The 22,931-nt window shown below is 38.4% G+C and overlaps 1 protein-coding gene across 3 annotated transcripts in view; it reads left to right on the forward strand.

The window, feature by feature from the left end:
* Window positions 1-22,931, forward strand: part of MEIS2 (Meis homeobox 2) — a 213,580-nt gene that overhangs the window by 24,956 nt on the left and 165,693 nt on the right. The gene's annotated exons all lie outside the window — the stretch shown is intronic.

The following is a 22,931-nucleotide window of genomic DNA, read 5'->3' on the forward strand; positions in this document are numbered from 1 at the left end:
CATACATGTCCTCCTTAAGCCGTGATATGTTGCTTTTGAGTCAGACAGAACATTTGTATACCTTATGTCATATTCAAAATTTAAGGATTAACACTATATATTACCAGGAAACCTAGATAATCAGCAAGGTAATTTTCACTTAGATGACTGAGTTAAGGTAAAAATGCCAAGACTGTGAATAGGGGACATATGTATCTTATCTATTGGGGGTTGCACCAAATGCCAAGTAGTAGTGTAAATTCAACAGAAACCAGACATTGTTGGAAAGTAATTAAAGAAATATTGAAATTAAATCTACCATATGAGTGAAATATTTGCAGGACTACTTTGTTGTTTCATACATAACAATTTGCATGGACTTGAAGAACCATTTTTAAACTATTTTAGCACAGAGCATTTTTGACTTGTAAGCTGTTTAACTCAAGTTACAGGACTAACTCCTGTAATATTCAGAGGTAGATGTAACCTGGCTTTTAGCACTGAGGTTGTTTATATAAAAATATCACTTGGTTGATTAAGATGGAATGCATGAAAACAAAACAGAAAACACTAACAAAATAATTCACCTTTTGCTTCAAAAACTAAAAATATCTACCCAGGCTGTCAGCTTCCCTTACTATGTAAGGTGAAAACAATAGGTAAAAGATACAGACGTGTCCAGAGTGCTTAGGGAGGGGAAGTGAGGCTCCCCTAGAGTCATCACAGTGTGGCAGATGAAAGGGACCCACATAGCCTTGAGGGTCTGAAGGCTATTACAGGGCAACTCATGCTCTGTTATCATGCTGATTTTCAATTGATTTTTGGTTGTACAGTACTTGTTGAAGGTCCTCTAGAGCATCAAACAATGCATTATGGTACTACGCATTGCAGTCCATGTGCTTCTTGTCTTACTGTCTTCACTTTGCCTGGTAAGAGTGTCCAATAACCATTCTGTGATTTTATTTTTTTCTGAAGCTTCTGGGGACATTTTCTACTGGGGGAGAATAGAATGGGTGAAAGGAGTTTGACAGCCATATTTACTCATCTGGTAATGTGGTCTGACATATTTTTTTACCGTTTTGCATTTTCAAACAAATTTGATCTTAAATAGCTATAAATTATTGAGAGAGTGTGTGTGCACGTGTGTGCATTTCTTTTTAATCCCCAACCTTACTTCTCAACTTTGTATCTGATGACAGGCTACATTTGGGATCCAGATATATTTCCATCTCTCATAAACCTGGTGTCTTATTCCTGTAAGACGTTGATATTACAGAGGCTTAATCTTGGAGCTGAGGTTGCAAAGAGCTTTTCATATGTCACAAAAATCAATTTTACATATTTTCAAGCTTCCGCCTCTGCTTTCATGTTGTATGCTTTGTTTAGGTCCATTCTAACACATGAAAACAAGTGTCACATATTTGGGCCTTAGCATCCTGAGATTTCTGTCCATAGCATTTTAGTTTAATTTAAGGAGTTTAACTATTTCAATTGTATTACTAGCTAACTATATGGGATAACATTCTTAAAAACAATTTTTACCATTGTGCCTGCAAATTTGCTCAAGCAAGCTTTGGTTCACACCTACATTTAAACATTCAAATGCCTGAGTGCACCTAATTGTACAATTAAACACTGACTGTGGGACCTTGTAAAAGCTATGTACTGTCTCTTTAATGACCTTCCCTATCTGTAAAATGGGGACAATAGGATTTCTCTCCCACAAGTGTTTTGTGAGGCTCAGTCACTTTAGTGAAGTGGTTTGCTATCCCTTAGATGCATATATAAATAGCTATGTAAAAGTGCCAGGTATGTTGTTTTTATATTAATCATATGAAGCTTAGTGTAAGCAAAGCAAGAAGGATCTAGGTATGTATCTATGTATTTTACAGGTTGTTTAGAAATGTTCTATTCTTTCAATAAAAAAAAAGGTACATGAAATAGCCTTAAAATTGTAGACTGTTTTTAGAAGTGGTAAAGTCTGCATTTTTACTTTGAAAGTAGTACTTATGAAGTCAGTAAACAAGGATGACATGTACTTGGCACCATCAGAAGGGCATTCTCTGCAGATAGGTAGAGTGCTTTAAATAATGTCTTCAATGTGCAGCAGATTTTGCTTTGTCATTACGTATCTTGTCTTTCTATTAAAAAAAAAATCTTGAACAAACACATTTCATGCCAACAATTCAAGGAAAGCCCTGTTCTGTGTTCATACTTGCACTCTCTTTTGCCTCTCATAATATCCAATGGTAGTAAGGCATTATTTATTTTGTTCAGAACAAATGTCTTTTTTTGTTGTTGTTGTTTTTGCAGGATTCCTTTTAATACTCTAGTGCTGCAGAATGGGTTTTTAGTTACCTCACGCATAGTGGGCTCAGAAAGCAAGCTTAGGGCATCAAAGCTAGCAGCACTAGCATAAATAGTTTAGCTCATATTTTAGAGGTTCTTTTTGCCAAATATCACAATACAGTGCATTTCCTTTGCTGTAGGGAAAATGTAAAACTACACAAAATATATTTAATTATTCAAATTTCCTTTCTTTTTGATTTTATTTATCCATTTAGCTTTAGTATTGTAGATTTCCAAAGACAATGTTTAAAACAATGTTTTTGAATACACCAAAAATGAGACACACTCCATGTGTGTCTACTCAGCGTTTTGCATGATTTTATTAGTTACGAATGATGCTTATGATCATGAACCAATGACAGACTCTCCACAGGGCCTTCAAAGAAGTACTTTCCCAGAAACAGGGCTAGGGTCAACTGGAAAATGCATCTTTTCTGTTCAAAGGAGTGAACATGCTTTCAAGTGAAGGGGGCACTATCTAAAGGCCTGCTCCTACTTTCATGGATGTCAATAGCAACTTTTTTACGCCAAAACAAGCCTGTTGGGTCCAAATCCCTGTCCATTTACAAATGGCATGGGCCCAATGGCAATTGCAACCATGTAAATGATAACAGCTCTTTAATTTACGTGGCTATTCATGTCCTATGAGAGAGTCTCATAAGCGTTGCAAGTAGGCTCTCAAAATGCATGTTGGATCTCAAGACAAATGGACCAAAGGTACAAATAAATGTTAATGTTTTCTGAAATTTTAAAGCAATTACTCTTTGAAAGGAATTTTCATCACATTTTGTCATATTTTAAGAGACAAATATAAATAACTTGCTTTGTGATATTACTGATATTGCTAGCTCTTTTTCTAGCTTCCTGTTTGTTACATTATTAGTTGAGGAGCACTTAATTTTGTTTGTTTCATGACAGCATGAAAATATACTAGAGATGCACTAAATGGACACTTCTCTTTCACTAGTTTCATTGCTTCAGTAGGAGTATATTCCAATATCGTATTATTCCTTGTATGGGCTTTGAAAAGGGAATGCCCATGGAGCAAAAATCTCATGGAGCTAAAGGGGTTTCTTTGTAGGGAATGGGTGTGTAGGGCCAACATATAACAGTCTGGAACCACTCCTCTTAGGTAATATGTTTCCTCATGAACCTCATGGGTGGGCTTATAAAACACCACATGTTGTTTCAGAACAAGTCTAACAGCTACCTACAGCCCACTTGTATATGTGAAACTAAAAGCACAGAAGAAATGCTATACTTTTTCTGTTGGATGGGGAAGCCAGGCAATGGAGCAGCCCTGTAATGCTGCTGCTCATATTATCACCCTGCATAGTTCCCTACAGTCAGGAAAGTAGGGGAGTAAGAGAGACATGGCCAGACATGGGTCTGTGCACAGTGTGAATCTTTTGGCTGAAAACACTGCACAGGAAGGGAGCAGCAGGTTCCATCTGCTACATCTCGCCATGTTCAGTAACTGTGGCTAAAGCGCAGCTAGGCACATTCCCCAACACCCCCTTGGCAGCTAGGAGGATAATTCCACTCCTTCAACCCTGTATTTTCCTGGCAGTTAATAATACTTAGGCCTGACTTGTGGGGACTGCACTTGGAACTTGCTGAATAAAATTGTTTGAGCGTGTGTGATTAGTCCAACAGTTCCAAACTGGCCCTGGCCAAGGAATCCAGTGGGACCAAAGTTGTCAGCTACCAACAAGAGAAGAATGGCCATGGAAGCAGAGGAAAAGGTACAGGGAGAAGAGAATGAGTTTGTCATGAATTATGGAAGCAGTAAGAGGAAAGAACAGCATATCTAAGAGAGCAGGTACCTGAGAGGCATTGTAGCAAGTTCAGGAACAGAAGAGCAGGCAATAAAGGACTATGTGCAGGAAAAAGAGAAGCCGAGTGGGTGGTGGAGAGGTAGTGTTGGAGAGCACAGGGAAAGGGAATAAGAAAATACACTGGAGAGAGAGATGAACTAAAAAGGATAAGTGGACAATGTGACTAACAGCCCTCAAAGGGGAAACAAGTACAGCTGCATTACAGACAGCTAATAACAACAATAGTTTAGCTTTGATTACTGTCTATGTTGGGGTCACTTTATATAGTTAAAGCTAGCCCAGTATAAGAGATAATTTAAACTAGGTCTTCTGGTAGCATGAAGCTGGTGCAATGTCCCTATCCCTTTCTGCAGCCAGCATAGAAGACATAGCTAGAGGCCAGAGGATGTGGTGTTCTCCTGATTTCCAGCTGCCATATGACCTTTAAAGCCATTTTCAAATCTATATTTGAGCAGTCCTCTAACTTTTTCAGTCAGCTCAACTACATGCTTCGGGCACTTGTACACGTGACAAGGATTTAGGCCTCATGGTTTTATTGTACGCCCCCTAAATTGAAATGACGGTTTTTAATTGAAACCTACCATTGCAATTTAGGGGCTTCTGTCACTGTTACGGTGAGGGTCCTGATCCTTTTTTTTTTCTCTCCTAGTGGAGCCTGCCCATGGCCAGGGGGCAAGCTGCTGGCAGGCCAAGTTTGTGGGGGAAGGCATAGTCCTTCCCTCTGTGGTGGCAACACACCCAGCTTGGAGGCAGCACCCATCTGGATCCAACTCTTCCCTGAGCCTGCTGGGACTTCCAGCACCCCATGTGCTATCCCCACCAGCTTCCTGCCACCTGTGACTGCCCAAGAACAGGCTGGCTTGCCCCTGGGGCAGAATGGGGAGGGTGTAGGAGGGCAGTTGGGTGCGCTGGTGGCTGGAGATGGTGGCAGGGATGGTGCGTGGGGTGCTGGAAGTCCAGGCAGGCTCGGTGAAGCTCAGGTTTGGGGGCTTCCAGCACCCCATGTGCAATTCCCACCACCTTCTCCAGCTGCCAGCACACCCAGCCACCCTCCTGCCACCTTCCCACGCTGCCCCAGGGGCAAACCAACCCGTTCCTGGGCAGTTCCAGGATGCAGGACGGTGGTGGGGACAGTGCACGAGGTTCTGGAAGCCCCAGCAGACTTATGGAAGAGTTGGATCTGACTGGGTGCTGCCTCCAAGCTGGGGCAGAGCCCAGATTGCTAGCAGCCCGCTCGGGCGGTCCTGGGGGCATCACCACCATGGAGGAATTTCATGCCCACTGGCAACTTCCCCTTGGCTGTGGGAGAGGTGGGCAGGCTCCACGAAGAAAAAAAAAAGGATCAGGCTCCTCACAGCTTCTGTCTTCAGGAGGTGCCTGTAGCTGCCAGGAGCTGAAGAGAGAAGCAGTGAGGAGCCTGATCCTTTGGGGGGGTTTTTGTTTGTTTTTTAATGGAGCCTGCCTCTCCCACGGTCAGAGGGTGAGCTGTCAGATTAAAGGCTGCAATGTTACAAGTAGAAATGTTGCAAACTAAATTACTTGAGGATGTGGCTTAGTTTTCAACCTTGCAAACTTATTTGAAACTCCCAAACCTCACGCACATGTATTGTGTGATTCTATTAAGCCACACAAGAAATTTCTGTCATGTTTTATGGTGACAATCGTCATGTGTACAAGTGTCCTTCTAGGCTTGGGAATGTTAAAGATAATTTTATTTCTGGCTACTCTTGGGGCATGTCTACACACCATTCTACAGCGATGTAGCAATGCATTAGGTTGCCATATGGTATGATATGCCAATGTAGTGGCCATGTGGTCTACATGTGATCAGCAGCTATGTTGCCATAGCAGCACATTCTCCCATTGTAGCACGCCACTACAGTGATGTAGTGGTAAAATCTAACCATGTACCACGTACACGGCACAGTAGGGGCAATTACTGCACCATGCTTTAGTACTTCCAAAAGGACTTGCAATGTCACCGTATAATGACGTGTAGACACACCCTTTGGTGTGGGATGGGATGCAAACATAAATACGAATGCAGGTGGTTTGCAAGTTCTATATTAACATGCGACTTATACTATGACATTTTGAAAATCCCTTTATTAATTTTTAACTATAGGTATAGAAAGATGAAACCATGATATGGATACTGACCCGTTTCAACTATTTTGTGTGTCTGATCTGTTGTGCACTAACCTGATTTAGCAACTATTTCATGTAGGGGTAATCTATTCCTGTCTACCTCCTATTTAATAGCGTGGACACATGAAACAGGTATAACAAATCAGCTGATGCCTCTCTTTTGCCCCCTCCCTCTTTTTAATTCTGTATAATTTTTTTCTATCCATATTCTTTGCAAGGAGCTTTATTTTTCTTACAAACCTACATTAATGCCTACTAGGGTTATTGGCTACACTTATTTAAGTAACTGTATGAATTTTAAATTCCCCTGCATCTCTGCATGTGCACACACATACACAGATGTAAATTTGTCTTATGTACAGAAAGATCACTGGAAATGAGATCTCGCACATGTGCACGCACATACATTGCTTGTGTGTAGAATGTAGGACTGAACACTAAGGGCCAGATCCTGTTCCTCTTTCTCAAGTCTCTGGAAAATGCATCCACTTTTTGTAACATACCAGCATCTTAGTCTTAAAAGTAAATCACTAAAAGCAGCAAGCAAGAGAAGGACCCACCCACCTTTTGCATTACCTGTTTTTTGGGGACCAGAGCAGGGTGAAGTAGGATCACACTTGGGTGCCTAATCCCATTTAAGTACTTAATAAGTAGAATAGAACTGGGCCTTAACAGTTTAAATTATATATGAGTATAATATTCAGAAATTTGCATGAATTCTCTGTCCAGTTTTACAGTCCTGAATAAAAAGTATGACATATCACAGAAATGCTGCACATAGAAATGCTTCAGCTCAGGCTTACCCTTTTTCTCTAGCCTTAAGTTCATCACTTTCTGGTAGTTCTCTAGTTAGCAGAGGTCTTCACTCTATGTGGCCATGTCTACATGAGACACTAACTGCACAGTAGCTTGTTATTACTGTACAGTAGAATCACATGGCATGATGCAATGCTACTGCGCAGTAGTAACAAGCTACTTGCACAGTCAGTGTCACCAAAAAGCCATGTGGGGATACTACTGTGCAGTAACTTGTGTATGCAAGTACTAAATGACTACATAGTAACAACTTCACAGTCGGCATCTAGTGTAGACAAGGCCTGTATCTCCTAAACAAGATTGTTCAAAAAGAACAGAAACTCCTCTCATCCAACAGGACCTAAGTGCTCTTCTAAATTCTGTTGGCTGTTGGAAAAATTGTACAGCTTAATTGAAATCCTCCGACTGAGCCAAAGTCTATTCTTTAGTTATGGCCTAATCCAAAGCCTGTTAAATCAACAGATGACTTCAGTTGACTTCCATAAGCTTTGGATGAGGCCCTTATGCTGGTATAAATCCAAAGGAACCCCAGTGAGGTCAATAGTTATTGTGGATTTGCACCAGGTAGATGAATGTAGAGCTCTTTAGGGCTCTCTTGTTCTATGTTTATACAGCTCCTTGAACAATGGGGTTTATGTTCTTGATGAAAACTCCCAGGTATTTTATTTATACTACTACTGCTACTACTACTACTCCTACTACCAGTATTTTGGCTCAGTTTGTGCTTTGTGGCAATGGAGAGCTATCCAAAGTGCTGGGAAAAGAATCCAAACTCATGAAAAGTTTACTGGCATTGTGGATACAGTGCCTCACTAGTCAGATCTTTTGAATATTAATAAAGAAAAAGAATACCAATGAAAGACTAAAGTAAAACTAACCTTCACTTTCTAGATTAGGACAAATTTAAAACTCTTGATTTTCATATTTCTCTGCTACCAAACTATAAAGAAGCCTGTTTTGCATAAAAAAGTACTTAGTTCACAGATCATGTAAAATTTAATGAGTCTAACTTTCATTGTCTGTTCACTGCCTTGAGAAAATCATTAAAACCCCATGTCTTCTATACAATCAAAAGGCTACCACCTTTTTATTATTTCTTTATTGTCATCCTTTATTTTAATTTCTCAGAGTTAAATGGAAATATGAACTATGATTTACCACTAGTTGAAGACTTTAATGTAATAATTTGCATTTTGGAGATGACTAATATTTTTCTTCAAGAAATGACAAGGAATATGGCACTACTTGAAAGGTGGTCTGAAATTAAATAAACCTATTTGTGCATCAGCCTATACCTCCTCTCTTCCGGTGTAGCTATGAATAGCCAAGTAGGACCTCAGTGCTGCAAAGGTTTCTTCACATGCTGAACTTTATACATTACCAGTACTCCAGTAGAAATCAAAGAGACTGCTGTCATATGCAAAATGGAACACTTAAGTTTTTGCTGATCGGGGCCTAAGTAGTGAAGGAACATTGAATATCTGTTCTTGTTCCTAATAACTGTGTGGGAAAAGAGACTTTGATTTCAGTATTACTCTAGTATATCCTTAAGTACTGACTCTTCTACAAGTGTACTGGTTATAGATTATGTATGGTAGAGTATAGAGTATTTTTTAAATATTTAACAACAGGAGGAACAATCCGGCTTTTGGACAAAAAGGTTTTTTTTCTCCCTTCAGAAAGGACTTTTGATCAAATAATAATTCCCTTGTAAACATTTCCAGTATCAACATTTTACATGTTTTAAAAAATATTTTAAATATTTTTGGCCTATTTTATTGAAATAGTTTTCCAAATTATTGCCAAGGTTTTTAATTTACTAATAACCAAGATTTAATTCTGGAAAAAAAAATAACCATAGTTTTTTTTTGTGAAATGCAGTTTCCTGCTTCACTTTTTTTTTTCAAAATTATTTAGAAATGGGTCTACTTTGAATCATTTAGAGACTGACACCACCACAGAAATTTGAATTTGGGTAGGTTTTCTCTGTTTTTTCACTCAATTTTTTTCAATTTTGTTTAACAGCATATATAGACTCCTGAGAAAGAAATACAAGGTATTTATCTCAGTAAGTGGGTGAAATTTAAGGGCCTGCAATATACCATTTGGACTACATGATCTAACGATCCCTTTGGGTTTAAGCTGTATGCATCTATGATGAGCAGTCTACTGGGGAAAAAAAGAACGCCTCAGAAAGAATGGCGTAACAATTTGAAAAAACACAATCAACAAGTTAATGGATCTTTGTCAATCTTCTTGGAATTTTTTTTTTTTAAGTTTTGTGCTAACTAAAAGCCTAATCCACAAATACTTACTTGAGCAGATATTTTCCCATGCAAGTAGTCCGCTAAAGGATTAGGTTCTAAAACATTAATTGTTGTTGCCTACTGCTTGCTTGCTCTTTCTTGTCAATGTTCTTAGTGAACATTGTCAAAAATAGCTTCAAATCATAACTCCCTTCTTATTCCATGCTTCGTGCCAACATTTGCATTTTGATCCTAAACTGCAAACACCTTTCCTCTTTATTTGTTTGTTTTAACCTAATTGTTCCTTAAAATGGCTGAAGGCCTTTCATATTCTTGGAAATCTAAACAGTTTAAGTCTTCCTCTGTGTATTCAGATCCTATGAATTTATTTTTGGTGAAACATTTGATCTCATTTTTGCAAATAAAAACTGTTAATTTTCTATATTTCTGAAACAAAGTGAATTTGATTAGAAGCAGCTTCCCAGTTTTATCATCTTCTTTTTCTTGGTAAATCCTAACAGTATACAAATGCCTTGAACATTTTCTGCCAGATAAACACAGAATACAAAAGAATGACGCCAGCAGTAGACTTGACCAGTGCTTACCTCAGTAGCCTTATTTTTTCTTATTTCAACATTGCTTTAGAAATTTATAGTAAAATACTAATGCCCATAAATGAGATTTCAAATTTTACTTTTGATTTTTGGATTACTGCAAAATCTTTCATGATTTGGATGTATCTGTTCTACTGAAACAGTAATATACTTTCTTTGGCTAAATATAGACTGTCAAAAAGCCCAGTGCTGAATCAATTTAATCTTCACAGGTTAGTCTAAGCTGTGTAGATTGAATTGATAAACAAGTGAACAGACATTCACTTTTGTTTCCGGAAATATAACTTCATGTCTTCAGTGGCTCAGGCCAGAAGCTGGGTGATGCTAGAGCATGCCTCTCTGCTTGGCTGGAGCAGACAGCTTGGGCCAAAGCTAGTCCCACTCCCTGCAAGGGGGGGAGGCTGTGAGGGGAGGTACAAAGCATCCTGGGATGCTGGGGGACTGTGAGTTAACTTGAATCTGCAGGGGATCTGGGACAGAAGTTCAATAAACCAGTTTAACCTAAATCAGTTACTTCTGATACTATATCCATCCAGGTTTATTTTAAATCAATTTTGGCCATTTTGAAAGTGGTTTATGCACACTGAACTTCTGTTGTGTTATAGATTTGAGCAGGTTTCTGATCACTTATACCAGTTTATGCATAACTTATGTCCCTAGCCTTTGTGTTAGTTTCTCAGATGACTTATTGTCTGAAGTATACAGATTTCAAAACTGCTAGGGCCAGAGATGTCCCTAGTAGTCCATCCAAGAAAAAAGTACAAGTAGAGCTTTCCAGTGATCAGACTTAACAAAGCCAATTCTCTTGTTAAAGAATCCTGACTGTTACTCCAATTTCTAATCAGTTTATCTAGTTTTCCTTGTGTAAAAGGGAATTGTCTAAGAACCTTCCAAAGGTTGTCACACTTCAAATGAAAATAGTTGGTTAGGTAGTTATTCTCATTTTCATCCCATCTCATACTTAGCCATTATCAGAAATTTTACTGTAGTACATCTGTACTGATAGATGAAATGCTTTGTTTTACTGTAAAATCATTGTCCTGATTATTTCCCTGTCCTGGATCTTATTAGAGGTTCACATTCCCAGCCTTGATAATACATTGACGTGAAGTTCTGTATATGAGCAAAGTTGTATGAAAGAAGGCCTTTCTTAATTTCTTAGATCTTTCATTCTTTCCATTAACCTGTAATTCAGCCTTGGCTACAGATTTGCCCAATTTTTTGTTTTGTTTTGTCTTCTGAATCTTTGAATTTGGACAAGAATGTTTCATATAGACAGGACTTTCTAATCTGCTAATTCATCAGTGACACTTAGGGTTTGGTTTCAGGCCCTTCTTTCCTTTCTTGTAAACTAATCCTACAGTCCTGGGACCACCAAAGAGAATGTCATTTCAGCAAGAAGTCCACACTGGCAGAATTCAGGCTTACTGTATGCCAATTAATCCTCCTTTAAGCTCTCCCAAATAGCTATCAGTCTTGTTGTTTAAAAGACATACGTTGTCCTTTCTCTTAAGAGCTATTTAAAATGTTTTTACTTTTTAAAGCAATTTACTGAATTCTTATCAACTTTCCAAATGTAAATATATCACATACAATAGGTCAAATGCTGACTTCAGTTGGAGTCTCTGAGAGTTCAGTGTGCATATTTGAAGGCAGAATTTGGCTGAAAGCATATTTGTGTATGTATGTACTAATATTTTATATGTGGGGAAAGAAATTATGCAGAGAGATGCTAATCTTGAGTTTGCTATTCTTCATTAATCATGTTTCCTTCACTATCTAAATTTCAAGCAATTTATTTACTTATTAGTTGTGATATTGATATACATTTTTTCTTTGGTTATTCACGTGTAAACATTTTACATGCTTCCTTGGAGAATTTTCTTCAGTTTTATGGGACTGAAAAGTTTCCTGGTATATAATTTGTAATCTGTGAGGAACCTGTACGTGAAACAAGTCTAATACAGCCCCTCTGGGTGCAACTCTCCTTCTTGCTTGCTACCTTTTGTAGAGTTCCTGCCTCTGGTCACAAAGATCTTGACTTAAGTCATGTTCAGGGCTCTCACATACCCAGAGCCTAGTGGGAACTCTGCTGATTATTTCTGCTCTACTGTTTGGCAACAGGTTGTCAGACATAAGACAATCTGAAGATTGCTTGGAAAAGAATTGTGTTCTTGTGTGTGTAAATATTAACTGGAGGTGAAACTAACACTCTACTGAATATATTTCAAAGCCGTTCTTAGAATCTTCTCTCCTATCTTTTCACATAGGAAACCTATTCCTTCATGTGACCAGCTCTGCAAAATGCATTGAGTACCAAAAAGTCTAAAAGTCTTTTGAAGCCAAACATAATTTTGGTAGCACACAAGGGAGTGCTTGGTGTCACATCTTGCCAAATTTGACTCCCCAGACTGAAAAAACAAGTACCTTTTTTTTTAACTTCTCTATCACTGACCTTTATCACAACCTTTTGTTGTCCTTTAAACAACAAAACCACCTGGAACACAGAACTGCAGAAAAAGAAATCACCCACAGACTGGATTGTGGTAACTGTAGTGTCACTAGAAGCTCTCTTCTTATCCCATTACCTGGACTGAATGTTACAATCCCTATGTCCCTCAATGGATTAACTGCTTTGTTTATCCCTTTTGATCTTTTCAACCTACCTTCAAGCAGTGGTCCTTCCTTTCCTCCCCCTTTCCCTATCCTTTGTATTTAAATGACTTTTTTCCTTTCTATGTAGTCCCCCTGCTCTGCAAGTCAGTTCATAGCATCTGACAAAGTAGACTAGTCTATAAAATCTCATGCCTCCCTAGACAAGTTAGCCTATAACATGTCATCTTGCCCTGCCTTCTGCCTAACTTCCAAGAAACACAGCTGACTGCCTCTGCCTCTATTTTTTTAGGCAGTCCACTAGTTACTGCCTTCACCAAAAGTTCAGGGCAAGACTTGAACTTAAGGTTCTAGAGCCACAGGTAGACATCTGAATAGCTTTCCCACCACATCCTAGTGGTGACCAAAAGGAAATTTGAGAATTTGTATCATAAAGTAAGCAGGAGTGTCTTGATTAAATTCAGGTGGAGAGGTAGATTGATGCTGGTTGTGTATTGGCCAGCAACTAAACTACAACTCTATCCTATACCTTCAGGAAGATGTATTCAGGAAGTAACCTTATTCCAAATAAACTTTTATTTCTTTTCTGTCCCTTTTGAAGACAAGCTGTTCTCAGTCAATTATAGAAAGGTCATGCCTTCTGGTGCTCTTTCTTTATACTCTTTGATATAACTTGAAAATCTGTCTTGACTTGTAAAGTCATTCTTCAATCCAAATATTAAATATCACACTTTTTTTAAAAGCTTACATTTTAAATATTTTAATAGAAGTGGTACAAGAAATTTTCATTTGATAATCCACTTCTACCTGAGTTACCTTCTTATATGCATTAGAAAGCAACTGTTTCTTCCTGCCCCATTTTCTTTTGAAGTTATTTAAAACAAAAAAGTTTAAAACTCCAAAGCTAGTGCTTCTGTAAGGTCTTTCTGTTAATTGCAGTAGGCATCCTTGAGGGTGCTTGTGTGTCACGTATTTTGGAAAAGAGCTACAGACCTCTATAGGACTGATTTGCCTAAACAAAGATTTGGGGTAAATTTAGTTTAGGGCATGAACAAAGGTCTCAGTTAGTTCTTTCTTTAAATCAGTTGGCTCAGATTTATTACAAGGAGCAGAAGACCCACAAAACCACGTTAAATTTTTGTAATGTCCAGGGGAATCCACTGAGTCTTGGCCTTCATTTAGGATTGCCTCCTGATGAGCAAATTCCCACAGCTGCTTTTGACTCTAAAAGCTTTGGTTTTATTTTAAAAGGCCTCAGAGCATAGGCAATGTTTTGATAGGCATTTAGAAACAAAAAATTGAGCTTTTAAACCTTCAAATGTTACTGAAGGGATTTGCTTAATTTCTTAGCAGACCAAGTCCCAAATAACATCTGCAAAAAGAGTGTGCACATGTGGATTTTTTTAAACTTGTAATGCAAGTTCTCAGCTGAATCAGAAATATCCTGTAGGAAAGGCTTGTAAGGTGACAGGTGTATGTGTACTTGTCTATTTAAATCTCCATCATTGTTATATCTTATCAGTTTCATTGTAATGCACTTCTAAAGGTAAATTAATTTGACTCTCTGGGATAGATTGCTGTGGGTCAGCCCATATCATTTTTGACAATTCTTTCTCTTGGTCCATGTATGTGTCTCCTCTGGAAGTAAATGTTGGGAAAATGGTTTTCAGAAGAACAGACCAAAAGTCACCCATTATGTTTCATTATCTAAAGATCTTTTTGCCTTCTATAGTTAACATTGCTTCCACAATAAAAGGCCCCTTCCTATAACTGTATAGGTCACATGTACAACATCTAAAGCCAGACCTATGACTTGTATCAGAACAACAGGGATAGAGAAAGCAGTAACTATACAAGTTCCTGAAATGATCACAAACAGAACTGTTTTTTCAGCTTTTTTTGCACCTTTTTCAGCTGTATTACTCCTAACCTCATATAATTTAGGTGCAAAAGTCTTCTACAGTGCTTCAGAGCCTTTCCTTATCCTTGTGACAAGGTGTTTAGCAAAATTCACAGATTCATTACAATCTTACAAGTCATACCATGAGCACTTCCTGTATGGCTTCAAACTTGTGATCTCTGGGCTATCAACCATGCACCTTAGCACCCACACCACCCAGCTCACAGACTTGAGGATGGATATTATCAATCTATAACAGCATTTAATTTTCAGCTCCCCCATCCTCTGTTAAGAAGGCAAATAAAGCACATGTTCCAGGTTTGCAGATACTAAATTGGCAAACTTGGCACCAAATAACCTGCTGGAACTAAAATGTCAATGCAGAACATGTGCTTAATTTAACAGTCCATAACCCTGTTTTTAGAACATTGAAATACCTACCCCAAGGAGAACTCATAAAACTTAGGTCTTTAAAGTTCATAGATTAGACCAACGAAACTGCAGCTGTTTTAAGAATGTGTATCTTCATTGGCTCCCATTAATTCAGTATGGTTAAATGTATGAAATATGAGACATGAAAGCACAAAGATTTTCTGGAAAGTGTACTTTTAGTAGATTCAGTGGTTAAAAGAGTGATAAGAAAAGGAGCACTTGGAAAGAAAAATATTCTGCATTTGGAAGGACTGGATATTGCAGACTCATCTGAAAGAACCTCAGCTTGGTGTCTGAGGTATTTAATTGAGCTTTTTACAGCATATAATGCTTAATTCTTCTAGAAATTCCCAGTGCCTTTAAGATTCTATTGCTTAGGATTAGGCTGAGTAATTTGGAATATCTCTAATCATGTTTTCCCCTGTGTAACATTCCAGCCATGTCTGTCTTACTTTACTCTTAAATATATAATTTATAAATAGATAACAGTACTGATAAGCTTGTTTGAATCCTTTCTAGAAAGAAATGACTTGTCTCAAATTGTGTGTGATAGCTTTGAGCTGCTTTAAAGTAACTGTCCTCAACAATGAAGAAATCTTTGTTATATTATTCATCTAGAGGCAACGGAAAATTTAAAAAGCTGAGCTACTGTAGTAACTAGGACCGGTTATTTTAAAATATTACTGGAAAATAAACGTTATGCATACGTGAAACCTGAATGTGTAATGAACAACTGAACACACAGAATTAATGTGGTTTTTTGCACCTGCCCAGAATGTGTGTATTTGTCAGTTTCATATGTAAGGAATTGTATGAGGATATATTAAAAAGTGGACATGTGATTTTTTTCCATATTTTTTAGGTGTTATAAGCAGTTCGTCATAAAAAAATTGCAGTTTTGCATTTTTACCAAATGTGTGCTTTTGCCTTCAAACAATATGCTTTACTGTTATATACTTGGGGATATGGTGTTTTTTTATTTCCTTGTTATCTGAAACAAAACAGAAGCATCTCTTGTGTTGAACAACATGACAAAAAGGAAAAATTAAAAAGAAAATGGAATTTTGTTTAGCAGTCAATCTAAGGAATTTTTTTTTGTATTGTTTCCCCAGTGTTTTATATACTGTTTTGATAAGTGAGTATGTGTGTGGAAAAAACAAGTTGTTTTTAACAAGGAAATTAGTTAGAAGTGCAAAGTGTTTACGTATCTCAATGAGAACAGTGCATTGTTACCAGTGACTGCACACATCACATGATGCAACCTTTTGACAACTGAGTGTCTGCTGGAGACATCTGTGAAGGGCGACCTTTTGACCTAAGAAAGAATGCTATGAAGGTTGGGGAATGCAACTATCTGTCCTGTCCTAATGTACACTGAGTGCTCCCTGCAAATCCTGCATGCTCCTAGTTACGTTTCTGTTGCAGAGCAAATCTGGTTTGCCAAAAAACTTAGCAGGATCTCCAAAAAACAATACTGAAGTCCATTATGACCTCATGCCAGCGTGAATCAGGAGACTAAGTAATGTCACACTGATATGAAATCTGTGTCAGATCAGAATCAGGCCTTAACCTGGAAATAGCCTCATCCAGTGATAGGTAGTTTGAACAAGGATTACCAATACATGCCCATTACTCTGTCAAATTTAATTTATTGCTGTATATCACTTGAGTTTCTGCAACCCGCAGCATACAGACCACATCATACAACTAGTTTGCATGACAGAATATCATCTCTAGCATATACAAATAGTCAATTGAAGAGTGGAGCACTTGCTTTTTTCAGGGGGGCTGGATAATGGACTATGCTGCTTTGCAAGCATACCCAGTACTACTGACTTTCACAGGAAGAAAATCCATTGCACAGGTTGTAATCTGAGAAACTTGATCATGCTTGTTTTTATTCACAAGCATTGGTCCCCCTTTGAATAGCAACAACATGTTGGGGATGCCTCCTCTGTAAAATGCAGTTATGATTATAATGGTCATTTATAGACAATTGCTGACTATCTATTGCTGCCGTAGGTGATGTGCTTGTTCTACTTTCAAACATTCGTGTCACTTTACTTAAATGATATTGTGGAAATCCATAACTCCTGAAAACAGAGCAGCAGATATTCTATCCTAAAAGGTGGAGCAGTCTTGAAGAAAACAGGTTACTTTTTTTCCTTAGTCCCACAGTATGTCTGCATGCTTCAGCACTGATTTCTCAGCTAGTTGGGTCCCAGGAGGCCTTATTGAGTGCTGCACTGCTCAGGGAGTTGCAGCTGTATAAAATGGGGAGGGGGGGGAAATGTAGTTTGTACGAATTGTTCTTTACCTTGGTTTGGGTTCAGAATGGCAGCTGCACTTCGACTTTGTGTGTGACAGCACAAAGGACAGCAAAAGTGAAAAGCAAGTCAGCAAGTAGAGAGACAAAAGCAACGATCAGCTAATACAGCTCCACATGGCCTGACTAATTTATGAGAAAAAACTGTTCTGTTCATTGGATCAGCACTCTGAGGAGGCAGGTGGAATTGTAGGAAGTTTTCATTGACTCTCTTGAGCAACTAAGGAAGCCACTAGAGATTCTTCTCAGTTTGAACTTTATCAGGGTCTACGCTTAATCAATAAGGTATTGGAAAAAGAATTAATTACTAAAGCAGAATAAAACAGCTGCATTTTAAACTAAGGATCCATCAATTCAGTAATCTTCCAGTTACAGGCTAGGTGCCGTGAGGATCATTTTGACTTCGTGTAATGAGGAACTGAGGGAGTTTCCTCATGAACAGGCTGGGAATTCACATTAGCCTATTTCAGCTATTTGTCATCAGTACAACTCATTTCTCCCCTTCTGAATTACAATTTGTATTTGATATACTGTCAAACCCACAAAATTCCCATATTCATGGAACTGAAAGCATTAATGCGGAAATCATTGTCACCATGAGAAAAAGTCTTAACCTTCCTGAGCCTCTTTATTCTATAGGCTGCGGCCTGAGTGGTTTCATGCCGGACATACCTCTATTGTGTTCATTGTGAGGGTCAGGGACCTGCCTGTTGAAGAAGCAGTAATTTGAACACAGCCTGTAAATGTTTCATCTGTAATTTCCATAATGGTGAATTTCAAGGAGGGCTGAGAAGGGTTATGGGAGATGAATTAGGTTTTTAGTGAGCTCATTAGGAAGCCAAACAGAGTTTAGACAGCAAGGCGGTGAGTGTGGCTGTAATCAGTTCTGCTCGCTTTGTTCCCTGCCTTCGGGACATTTTTCGAAAACTTCATGGCAGGGGCTGATGAGAATATACTGAGCAGAGGCTGCAATCTGATGGTTGACTTGTTGATTTGTAAACCTCTTAATTCATTTTTTGTTCAATTTAATCTTTTCTTTCTTAAGGAAAATTAGCTGAATATTAGCCCTCTTTGCACTATTCACCTCTTAAATTATGCTCATTTTGAAGAGCTTGTTATGCCTGAATAAACATGAAATGACTTGGCATTTTCCCATAAGAGGCACACCCATTTTAACACCATGTATTTACCATTCCTGGAAATGTCTCATTAACTTCTGAAAAATCTGTGAGCATGATATTTTTGGGCTACTGTAACACACCTCTTGGCAGTCACAGAAGGCAGTTTGGTTAATGCCTCATAATATCCATTTTTATTCTCAACATGAAGAAAGGCTCTCTATAGAAAATTGATGCAGTTTGCTCTGCTAATTTTCATGCTCATTCCAATTAATTTAACATGACCCAGATTTTCTTCCTCGGGCTCATCCTGACTAATTAGTAAGGCAACACCTAGAACAAGTTCTGTTTAATAACATTGAGGAACACTAGTTGTGAGTGATTTTGATGCTAATAAAGCTATTCACTGATGGGACAGATATTTGATGTCAATTATGGTATGTAATTTAGAAGTCCCAATGTGCTAGATAAAGTATAGAAAAGCTAGCAAATCACTATGGGAGATAATGGTATTTTTAAGACTTCCACAGCACCTAACTCTCCTCTGGGACCAATTAGTTTATTTTTTTGTTACTAGTAGGATTGTTAACTAATTCTACAGTAATGGATGGGGTGGTGCTGTTGAGGAACTACAATCTGTGAACCATCATGGTTAGGTTTAGGTCTTCATTATTTACGGAATTTTATCACATAAGAGAAAATCAATCATGAGGATCAGAAGCGACACTAGTTGAAGAGAAAAGGATGGCTTCCCCACCTCCTTGATTTAAGGTTCCTTTTTTTAATTTTTGTCATTCAGCTGAATCATTTTCTGTAAGAAACAAGATACTCAGGATAAAAAAAAATATGTGCCTCTAATATGAGGCTTCATTAGATCTTTATAGATGGAATTATTAGAGCTGATGATTCCCATTTCACAAAAGTGGGCCAACATATCTGCAATTTGTGGGATGAATTATTTTCTCCAATCACACAGCCCAGGGGTTTTCAACCTTTTAAAATAAGTGTACCCCAGCAGATGGACATGGGGTGGGGGGGTGAGTGATGCGTGGAACGATGTGGAGCGGTGTCAGCGCAGGGCGATGGATGGTGGTGGCAGGCCCCACATGCGAGCTTCCTCCCTCGCCCCCCCATGTCGGGCCAGCCAGGTGGCACCTGTCCAGCCCACAAAGGGGCACCATTGCTCTCACCCCACCCCCAGCCCTGCTTCTGGGAGGGAGCGGCACGGGGTGGTGGATGGCGGCACTTCATCCTCACCCCCTAGAGCCTTCTCAAGTACCCCCAGGGGTATGCGTACTCCTGGTTGACAACCCCTGACACAACCCACCAGAGAAGGTATACATCTCAGCACACTATAATATAATATAATACAATACAAACAGTGTTTGTAATTGAGCAAGGGATCTTATTCTGCAGAATTCCAAAATTACTATTAGGCAGAAATAAAGGCCTGATTCTGCCCATGTAAAAGTCAGTGGTTCTGATTCTGTATCCCCTTGTACACTGCAAAACTATTTTCACATTCAGAGTGGTAATAAAATACAATTAATCTTAATTCTTCCCATAGTAATTCACACCCCTTTGCCCTGGTGTAAATGACAACAGAGTGGATGGCACTAAAGAATGAGATCCGTAACCTGGCTTTATTCAATGGGAGGACGAGCAGGCCAAATTAAGAAGTGGTCCAATTTTGAAGTAGTATCACAGTCTATATTCAGGACCAACTCTAATTTATGTCTATAGGATTTAGGTTTGAAGAAAGACTGAGGGAAAATGGTGTAAAGCCTTCATGATTTTCTCTCAATAGTTGGTGAAAAAAAAAAAATCCATTATTTTTTTTGGAAGATGCTAACCTGTTTCCTTAAAGCCTGTTCTTGTTCCTGTTCAGTGAAATGGAAATATTGCCATTGACTTGAATGCAAGCAGACATAGGGTGGAATGTATGCCTTTCCCCAAAGATTATTTCCATATTATTGCTTTCTGTTTTGTTTTGCTATGCTTTTCTAAGGACAAGGGACACTAATCACTTTTATACTCCCTTCCTAAAATATGGGATCTGAAACAGAACAACAGAGGTTATAGAAAATACTTTCAGAAGTTAGAGAACCGTGGAGTGGTCAATATGGACCAAAATGAAAAAGAAAACACTCAGTAATGTAATGTTAGGCAGAAAAAGTGGTGATGATGGCAATGATTATGATGATAATTTCACTTGCAAAGTTTTACTTCTCAATAATCTCAGTGCTTTTTTTAGTGGAACCTGTATTCCTGACTCAGTACTGAAAGCTTCCAGCCTTATCAGCTTAGTAACATTGCCTTTGAATCAATGACAGAAAAGAAATAGAGACCAAATACCTTGTGTTTCAGATTGGGATATGTGGAAAAGTTATGGAGAATATGTGAGAGGAGAGAATAGGAAAGCAGACGAAGAAACAGGAAAATCTAAATGGAGGAAAGGGAAGGAAAAAAGCGGGGAAAATTAAGAAAAAAATATGTATTATCTCTTAGGTGCTGAGGAGATTACCATCTGGTGATGACATAAAATGTTTGTGTTTTTTTTATTATCCATAACATGGAATCATATTGGTATATGGCAGTTTAAGAAACTTAAGAAAGGGTATACAGGTGCCAAAAGTTTGAGAACCATCATACCCAACAATGCCCCAATACTAGTATTGCAATTAGTATTGTAATTCTCAGTTGATATATGTATGTGTGTGTGTGTGTGTGTGTGTATATATATACACACACACACACACACAGATCTATCTATCTATCTATCTATCTATCTATCTATCTATCTATCTATCTATCTATCTATCTATCTCACAAATTAGCTTAACAAGATGACATTTGTGAAATTGAGAAATATTTTAAGTATAAAATTACTGTTTTTCTTTAGTGTGTGAGTACAAAGGTCTTTACTGATTAAACGGTTTTAAGATGGAGGTATTACAAGAAGACAGACTACTGTTTTTCTGTATGGGGCATGTAGCTAGACTATATGAAGTAGCTCCCAAATGCAGTATATTTGGGAGCACAGTTTTCTACTGCTACAGTGATTCCTAGCTAGTGTCAGACCATGACAATTCTGTTGTTCTGGGTCAGCAGTGAATACCTCACTCAGATGGTGCAAAGTCAGCTGGTTCTTAATTTTTTATCTCCTCAAGAGTGCATTCACTGACTTTATCACTGAAAAGAATGACTCCCTTGCCTAGTGTGATCAAGATCTGGAAATTTGCTGCATCAGCATATTTAGTCCAGACTGCTACTTGATTGGTGGGGCTCAGATCTGATCTTATGACATACATGTCAGCTGTCTATTAAGCTAGGTGAACCTAAAAAAAAAAGCCTTCCTGGGGAGAAAACTCAATTGCCTCTTCCACCCCTTGAAAAAGAGATGTCTACAACTCACCTACCTTTGCTCAATGGGACTCATTTTGAAGCCCATCAAGTTAGGTCCTTTATCACTGGGGGCGAGGGACTATGGGTGGTATGAGTCACCCCATCTTTTAAGGAACTGATTTCACTTCATGTCCAATGCTTTCTAATGTGGTGAAATACTTGATTCAAATCAAATGATAGAGAACAGCACCACATTCCACAGCGGCCCTGTCATTTCTTGTCTTGAGCCATGACCTTTTAAATAGACAATACTAAAAACAAGCCAATATGTTGCATCCTTGGCATTCTCTCTCCTCTATTTCCAGCAACAATTCACAGAAGTGCTTTGTAAAATCCTTCATTTCCCACTGTTTCCACTGAGTTGTTTTACTGCTTTGTGATCATTTTAGCTAACTACTCAAACCAGGCTCAGAACAGAGTAGAAAGATGACGGTAGCAGTAGTCTCTCTTTTCCCTTTTTAGGCCTGATCTACACTACAGCCTTTTTCCTACTGGCAAAATTATATGCCTATAATCACAGCATTCCAGCAATACCAGGTCTCTGACTAAATAAGGCTTTGACTACCACCCAGCAGCCAGCAGAAAAGTCATATAGACATACCAATACCTTCTGCTGGCTGCCATAGCCCATTCAACAAATGTATCTTCACTGGGTGCAGTATACACCTTGCCAAAACAGCTGATGAAGTGCAGCTCTGCACAAATTCTGGAGGCAGAAACAGCTTAATATAGAGGAGGCATTACTCTTTGTCACACGTACCTGAAACAATCTCATAAATTCGGTAGGAAGTGGAAAGGTGAGATGGTTGTGAGACTACTCAGCGACTGGTTATTTTTGGAGCTTGCCAACCAGCCTTCCCCTGTCTGCAGCCTTGCTTCTTTCAGTTCTATAACTTATATGCAGTAAGGAAGTTTTAGTTTCATAACTGAGGCTAGTTCCTAAAAAGTTAGGAATAACAAAGATGCTTCAGCTCTTCAATGTTTGCTCTTAAAAGTGTTAAATTGTTTCCTGAACTCAAATGTAATGTTTAGGACAGTCTTGTAACTATATGTAAACCTCTAATACATGTATGCCATTGAGATCTATAAGTCATATGTTATTATCAGTGTCCTTCAGAATCATTATCCAAAGTTATTGTGGACTGAT

Source organism: Alligator mississippiensis, chromosome 2 (genome assembly GCF_030867095.1).
Source record: "Alligator mississippiensis isolate rAllMis1 chromosome 2, rAllMis1, whole genome shotgun sequence".
NCBI lineage: Eukaryota > Metazoa > Chordata > Crocodylia > Alligatoridae > Alligator > Alligator mississippiensis.